Here is an 8,354-nt window from a genome sequence, read left to right as displayed (position 1 = left end):
ACCTACTAAATTCTAGCCAAGCCGGGCATCAGCTCCCTGGACCCTTAGTGACTATTATTTCCAAAAAGTGTTCTCACTCCGATCCATTTGTTCTCCCTGCCGTTTTATTGCCTGTAATATTCTCTAGAGACCAATTACTATTATCTGAATGGAAGCATGAGTCATAAGTGGGAATGAGCTTGTCCTGGATCAGGTTTCCATGTGCGTGCTCAAGTGTGTGTGTGTGTGTGTGTGTTACATCACAAGGCAAATCGCTGGTACCTAGAATCATTGAGAAACCCATCCTCCCATTACAGTCTAAGAATGAAGCCCTTGGGACTTAAGGATTCAAGATGGTTGGGTAAAGTGAACTCAACTCATGTTAAGCAGGAGAACAGGAGGAGGATTCTGAGACCCAAAGGCAAGACCAGGACGCGAGAGAAAACAATGGGAACCTTAAAGTAAAGGGGGAGAGAATTTAGATTTATTAAAGACATACTCTGGACCAGGCATTTAAAATTTGTTACTTTTTAATAACCCTGTAGACTAAATATGTTTTGTCCCATTTGACAGACTAAGATATTGAGGCAAAGAATGGTAACTTGTCTGATATCAGCCAGAGGGAGGTAGGAGAGCTGGGGAAGGCTGATCCCAAAGCTGGTGTTTTTCTCTAAATGCCAAATACTCTCTCAAGATAGTGATTACTCAACCTATTTCTGGGCTCACTACTCCTTTTGTGAAAAAAGAATGCAAGACGAAGTACGCTGTGTCTGCTGAAGGCAGATCAGGTCACCATGTCCCTGGAGGAAACGGATGCATCCTTGCCAGCATCAGTTCCCACGGTGCACTTGAGAATGTGGTGCTCTAGTCGGGATCTTCAGCATCATTAACCTGGTTTACGTACATTGTATCAGCCAGGGAACCACCAGAGATAGACGACACACTGAAAGGGATAATAATGGAGGAAAGGTTTAATGAAAAGACAATCTACAGAGGTGTGGGGAGGGTTTGGGAACCAAAGGGGAAGGAGAAACCTGCAAGAGAAGCTGTTATCACCCCAGATCTGAAGGGGCAAGCAGAAGGAGTGCTTTCTCAAAACTCAGGGAGAAGTGTAGCCCTGGGAGAGGGGCCCTTAGCTGGGGAGCTGTGGGCACAGGGAGAGGCAGGCAGTCACTGCCAACACAGCCAGGGGAGCAGAGGAATCAGTCCCCCACCTCCCCCTTTCACCCTCTGATCTCGTGCCTCAGCAAGTGGGGAACAACCAGCACACACCCCAAACCCGTGGAACAGTGCCTGTACTTGGTAAGGACTAAGTGGTGTCCATTATTCCCATCAATGGTAACTAACTGCCTGGTGCCTATCCAAGGCCATTTCTCCAGAAAATGAACAGAGAGCCCTCTCCTCTCTGCTGAAAACCGGAAGCAAATTGGTCTGGAGAAACGGAATTTGCTGCTTAAGCCTAGTGTGGGTCCTCACCCACCTAACTGAATATGACATTATTCAAGTTATAAGGGAAACTCTTGTTTGATTTACTCCTTTGGTTTGTTTGTTTTGTTTTTGAGACAGAGTCTCGCTCTGTCACTTGGGCTGGAATGCAATGGCACGATCTCGGCTCACTGCAACCTCCGCCTCCTGGGTTCAAACAATTCTCCCTGCCTCAGCATCCGGAGTAGCTGGGATTACAGGGGCCCACCACCATGCCCGGTTGATTTTTGTATTTTTTAATAGAGATGGGGGTGTCACCATGTTGGCCAGGCTGGTCTTGAACTCCTGACCTCAGGTGATCCACCCACCTTGGCCTCCCAAAGAGCTGGGATTACAGGCATGCCCGGCCTGATTGACTCTTGAATTAAATGACTCTGAATTAGACTATCTTTCTCCTAAGAAATGTGGAGACTGACCGTGGATCAGGAGGATTTATGAGCTATTTGATTAAGAGATCAAGAGAGGATTTATGTCAAGTTTGCTGTGTGTGCCTTGTGACCAAGGGATGCATGCAGCTGATTCAAATGGGAAGCACAGTGGGATGGGAAATGAGCCACCCTGCTAGTCACTGGGCACCCCCAGCGCCTTCCAGCTCCTGATCTATTCTTTCTCTTCCCCACCCTGCTCTGTGGCCAGTGGGGCCTGACACCTAAGGACTGCATCACTCAGCCATCCTTGCCAGCTGGGTTCCAATTGGGTTTAACAAATGGGGAACCCAGCAGGAGATCTGAGGGTGGGAGGGAAGAGACATTGGCATATTTCTCTGCCCCGGGTCTCTGATATTAGCTGCGCCCCTCCATTACCTCAATTCCCACTGGCAGCCATCCTTCAGGACTCCAGCTTCAACTGGGCTCCAGTAACACTATTTCCTTCTGGTGTCCCTTCAGCCTTGGTGTGGCTGTTGCTTCTCATTGGTGGTTGGTCCCTGGGTGCCTCACCTTTCTTGTTCTGTTCCCTCAACCTGGCCCACAACTCTATGAAGGGTCCATTCATTAAAGGCTCTTCATTTGAACCATCTGTGATGCTTTGTGAGCCGCACCCTTCTGACCCTGACCTACTTGTAGCTTCTTCTAATCAACCATAGCAGATGCTCAACTGAGAATCTTGAATGAAATGGCTCTGTGGCATTTGGATATCCCAGAGGACATGACTGATGTTCTTATATAAACATGATGTTATTGTGTGTGTTGGGGGGTGGGGTGGGCAAATGTATGAATAAACTGGCTCTAAAACTTACTTTAAAGATAAAGTATTCAATGATAGATTCCAATGCCAAGAGGAATTAGAAATGACCAACACTGTCATGCATGACCTTATTATTCAAGAGTCATCAGAAAGGTAGTATATCTTTGTCACATTTTATCTTAAAATGGTCAGAATAGTGAGAATTGACCCTCACACAGCTTGGTTTGCAGAATAGTTCTAGACACTTGTTTATGTTTCTAGAGTTTTATTAACTACGGTCTATTCTGAACTGAGGGATTCATCCTATTTTATACTCGCATGGTATCAAATCAGGGAAAGGAGATCTCAGGGTCTTGGTTTCTTAGCCCCTTTATGCTTGTCTCTCTAGACACTTCCTTGACTATTGTCCTTAGAAAAGGGAGCCAAAGGGAAAGTTGACTTTGAAACTGTGGACCCATTGAGGTTAGAGTGGTTTCCTGTCCCCATTAAGAAGACCATATCTGTCACACGCGTTGATAGATGCCTCTGCTTCTCAGAGTTTTGCCTGGTAAAAGGACATAGAGATATATGGGATTCCCACATCCTCAGGGGTCCCCCAAGGAAATGAGTTATTTCCAGAAAGCTCCAATATCTTTAATATGGGAGGCATATTTTAGCACACATGCCTTGAAGTCAGTCGGTCAATTTAGCTTTGTTTAACTTCCCTGAGAAGCAGTGCTATGGGAAGGACTATTAAATGTTTCCAAAACATGTTTTGAAAAGAAGCCACCAGAAAGAGAAACAGTTTGCCAAAAATAAATCATTTACCCACTTCAGTGCTTTGGTTGTTGTTAGATCTTAAGAAATGAAAACCCCAAACTCTCAGACCAAAGTGTGGCCCATATTTGCTGGTCTGTTGACCTGAGGGGCTTTGTTTGGCAGAACCTATGAAGAGTTACTCAGGGCACTCAGGTTCCACAGTGGAGAGTAATGGCGTGCCAGGGAATGACAGTGGCAGGCTGGGCTTCTGGGACTTTGGCACTTGTTATTTTCTCTTCCTTTCTGCTCAGCTGCCCCAACCTCAATCTTGTTCTCTCCAGCTGCCAGCTGCAAACAACTGCCTTTGTTATTTAGGAAATAACTTGGACCATTTCCCGTTGACTCCAGTGTGTTTTGCTCTTGTCTACCTCTGCGATTTCAGGGTTCTGGCTCTATCCAAGCTGCTATTATCCCTGGTCTTGGTCACTTCTCTTTGGCAACTCCTTGGTCTGTGCTTTTGGAAGTCAACCTTCTGTTCTGACTTTAATCTGTGCTTGACCCCGAGGTGCAAAATCCTTGCTCCAACCCTAGGTCTCTGGAACCTCACTATCTGGGTTCATTCCCACCCCCATGCATCCTTCTGCCTCCACTGAGTGTATGTGTGTGGGCTGGGGAGGGATTAGATTCTTTTTTTGGCTCAAAACTGTAACTGCTTCCCCATGATAAGGGAAATGCAAATTGAAACAATGAAATACCATTCACATCTACCGGATTAGTAAAAATTAATTAAGTGTGATGACAACAGGGATGGTGAGATGTGGCCGTAAGGGAACTCCCTAGTGGGAGTGTAAATTGGTACAGTCACTTTGGAGAACAATTTGGCAATATCTATTGAAGTCAAAGATGCATTTCTGCTATGAAATAGCAATTCTGCTCCTGAATAAACAGCCTGGAGAAACTGTCATACAGGTATACAGATTTGTGTTTGTATGTATACATATAGATACACATATATACACACATGTATATGTATATGTGTGCACACAACCTATGTACACACATGAAAGAGTGCTGACTACATAGCCCACAAGCTGTGGTTTATGGAATGTGGTAATGGAATTGAATACTACACTATGTAGCAGTTAACAGAAATGTACTAGATCCAATTTCTATCAACATGTATAAACTTTAAAACAATGCTGAATGAAAAAGTTGGTTGTAAAAGGACAGGTATGTGCTACACATAAGTATATACATAGATAGATGCAATTCATCTTAAAATGTAAACAATATAATTTTTTTTTTTTTTTTGAAACGGAGTCTCGCTCTGTGGCCCAGGCTGGAGTGCAGTGGCTGGATCTCAGCTCACTACAAGCTCCGCCTCCCGGGTTTACGCCATTCTCCTGCCTCAGCCTCCCGAGTAGCTGGGACTACAGGCGCCCACCACCTTGCCTGGCTAGTTTTTTGTATTTTTTTAGCGGAGACAGGGTTTCACCGTGTTAGCCAGGATGGTCTCGATCTCCTGACCTCATGATCCCGTCTTGGCCTCCCAAAGTGCTGGGATTACAGGCTTGAGCCACTGCACCCGGCCTAACAATATAATTTTATTAATACATTTATATTTATTAAAAAATAAAAACACACATGGGAATGATACAAGCCAACTTCAGGTTAATAGTTACCTTTGGAGAAGGAGGGAAAGGATGACGAAATAGAGCTTCAGTTGGATCTGGACACTTTTCTTTGAAGGCGGGGATGGAGAGAAAGAGAGAGACAGAGAGAGATCAATCTAAGACCAATATGACAAAACATGTTTCAATTTTGGTGATGGGCTTCACAGATCTAGTATATTATTTTCTCTACATGTCAGTATGATTGAAATGTTTCATATTTACAAGTTTGAAACAGTAAGAAAATGATTTCTTACTCCTATTGTTGTCTTGGTGAATTGACGCTAAGTTGAAGATTCATAGACCTGTACTTTCTGGTAAGGACAGCGTCTTTGAGAACAACTGGTCAAACTTCATCTGGTTTCAGAATCTCTTCTATGGCCCTGTGCAAACACCTGCCCTGATGTGGATCTCTAACCACTGAGACTGTCCCCAAATGGTACTCTTGGGAAGTTATTGCTTACTTTGAGCTGAAATCAGCCTCTTGCTGGCTTCAGACCATTGGTACCAGTTCTGTTCTGCCATCCTTCAGATTCCCACCATCTTGGAGCTGCTGGGAACCAGGGGCCCTGGGGTCATCCTTGCAAGGGAACTAGGGAAGAAAGAGGAAGCTGAGGGGCTGGAGCCAACCCTAAGGCGTTCCTCTTTGGGAAGGCTGGCTGGTGATGGGACTTGCCAGGACCAGCATGCTGAGAGGAGGAAGCCAGCTCTCAGGTCAAAATTCCGTTGATGTGGGACAGACTGTACCCCTGTGCCGTTGCTTTCCCAGGCCTCACTTCCCCAAACAGGGGCACGTGAACAGCTGCAGTGGCCTGGTGGCAGCATGCCGGGATCCTTCAGGCCAGGCCAGCAAAAGGGCGAAATCTGGGCCAGTGGGGACCTTCATGGGGACTCTCCAGGCTGCCTTCCTCTTCCAGGTCTTCTGTGAAACTAGCTGGAAAAGGAGATCACATGCCTGATTCCCCTTTGTCTCAGCAAGCCTGGAAAACCAAGTCCAGCCCTAATCAAAAGCTTCCTCTGATTCTCTTGTGTCTTGTTAAAATGCAGTCAAACTCGAGGCCTTGCTACCAAGTAGGAAAAAAAAAATTATAGGAAAAAATAAGAATCCATTACTCCATATAGTAAATAAAACAATGACTCCTTTAATTTCTAGGACCATCATCTCTGTACTTTTGGTGAGCTGGGGTTTTTTTTTTTTTTTCCCCAAGCTGCTCTTCTTTTAGGAGAAAATGGGAAAAGATTTGACATCCCCTCCACCTCCCTCTCCCCACCCCAAAATCATCTACCAGGTAAGGTCTGGAGTTAGTTCAATTTTAGTCTAATCTTTCTGTCTCCTTTTTTTTTTCTTTCAGACAGGATCTCGCTCTGTCACACAGGCTGGAGCATAGTAGCATGACCATAGTTCTATGTAACCTTGAACTCCTGGACTCAAGTAGTCCTCCCACCTCAGCCTGCTGAGTAGCTGGGGCCACAGGCATGCACCACCATGCTCAGCTAATTTTAAATTTTTTTTGTAGAGACAGGGTGTCATCACGTTGCTCAGGTTGGTCTCAAACTCGTGACCTCGAGAGATCCTCCTGCCTTGGCTTCCCAAAGTGCTGAGATTACAGACATGAGCTGCTGTGCCTGGCCTCTTTTATCTTAAATATTTTGGAATGAGAAGCTTTGAGATCTCAGTGTGAACTTCATGAGGTAGGGAGATAGAGTGATGTTGCGGTGACTGTAAGCTTGACTGCTTGATGGTCCTTGTCTTGCCTGTTCTCTGGTTATGGGTTCAGTTTTGTAGATCAGTGATTCTCAAACTTTGCTGCATACAAGGTCCCCTGGGAGCTTTATACAATGGGGGGAAAGTCCCAAGTGCACCTTAAACCAATTGAGCCAGAATCTTCAGGAGTGTATCCTTGACACCTGCGCTTTTTAAAACTCCCCAGGTGATTCTAAACAAGCCAAGTTTGAGAACCAGTGCTATGCTTTGAAACATCAGGGAGGTGTTCTTAGGGCCTTGTGAAAAAGCAAACACCAAAGGTTTCATTATGTTAATATAACTTAAGAACTTAAAAAACTCAAGGGCTTGCTATTGGCCAAACACTGTGCCAAATGTTTTCTGTGGATTGTCTAATTAAAACAACATGCTGAGGTAGGTTGTTTATTTCATAGACGAGGACACTGACCTTCAAATAAGGAACTTGCTCAAGGTGATGCAGCAGAAATGTGATTTGACGGGGCCCTCACTTCGGAGGCTGCATTTGACATTGATGATATTTACTAGGGTGGAAAATTACTTTTTCTTTTTGACACACATACACACACACACACGTATACATACACACACATGTATATGCACACACACAACTTAGGAATGTTTGTAATAATGTATTTCTAAAAAAGATCTTGCCCACCCTTTTTTTTTCAGTAGATTACCAGAAATGTGAATTATCAGGGCACTACAATTCTTGACTTTCCAATTATTAGCTTTTCACTGAGTATCATATTGAAGCAAGTACAGCATCAACATCTCCTGTTTGGATACAAAGGGCCAGTGATGAGAGCACTCACTAATTTTAAGAGACCTGGAAAGTTGATGAAATTTTTCATTTTTAAGGACAGTGTAATGATGTAATGGAAAGGATGGATGAGATCAGGTTTTCTTAGTTCTTCCACTTATGAGCTGGATAACTTTGAGCAAGTCACTTCCCCTTTCTGGGCTTCAGTTTCCTCATCTGAAAAATAAGGAAACCAAACCAAGGGTTTGTTAAAAGGCCTTTCACTCTAGATATGATCCAAAGGATAAATATTATCATGGCAGCCCTAGTATATCTGACTCTGAAGTCTCAGCAGCCTGACCCGTTGTCATTGGCCCATTTATTCCCGCCCGAGTAGCATATTTGTAGGACTGACTTCCTCAAGCCTGTGGTTAGCGATGTAACAGGGAGCCAATCTCCATTACATGATGGGCAAATCACTCAAGTAGCAACAGATGGTCCAGGAATGATTGGAAAAGGCAGACTTTATTTTGTAATGAAAACTTTGTAGATGGATTTTTAATTTCATATGGATGAAAGTGGAAATTCACAAAATACATCCAAGGAAAGTCAACCTTGTGGCAGATTTCTGGATCCAGACTGGCCATGTGGGGCCTGTCATTGCCGCAGCGTGGAGGGGCGTGCAGCCAGGTGGAACTCATGGGTGAGGTCAGCTGTCTGTCAGAGGCTGGCTGTCACCCTCGCGCATCCCAAGACCTGACTCAGGAGATCTGCCTTGAGGTAAACATGATCCTAGCTGATTGACAATCCTGCT

At 44.6% G+C, this 8,354-nt stretch overlaps 1 long non-coding RNA gene across 1 annotated transcript; it reads right to left on the bottom strand.

Moving 5' to 3' along the window:
* Positions 1-450: 450 nt before the first annotated feature.
* LOC115893302 lies at positions 451-5,763 on the bottom strand. The gene is made up of 3 exons (XR_004053308.1): positions 5,522-5,763; positions 5,070-5,128; positions 451-922 (listed from the first exon to the last, which is right to left on the bottom strand). It is a non-coding gene; the product is annotated as an uncharacterized LOC115893302 (long non-coding RNA).
* Positions 5,764-8,354: the final 2,591 nt, after the last annotated feature.

This window comes from Rhinopithecus roxellana, chromosome 14 (genome assembly GCF_007565055.1).
Source record: "Rhinopithecus roxellana isolate Shanxi Qingling chromosome 14, ASM756505v1, whole genome shotgun sequence".
NCBI classification, from domain to species: domain Eukaryota; kingdom Metazoa; phylum Chordata; class Mammalia; order Primates; family Cercopithecidae; genus Rhinopithecus; species Rhinopithecus roxellana.
Note: the sequence above shows the minus strand (reverse complement) of the source record. Positions and strands in the feature narration are given on the sequence as shown.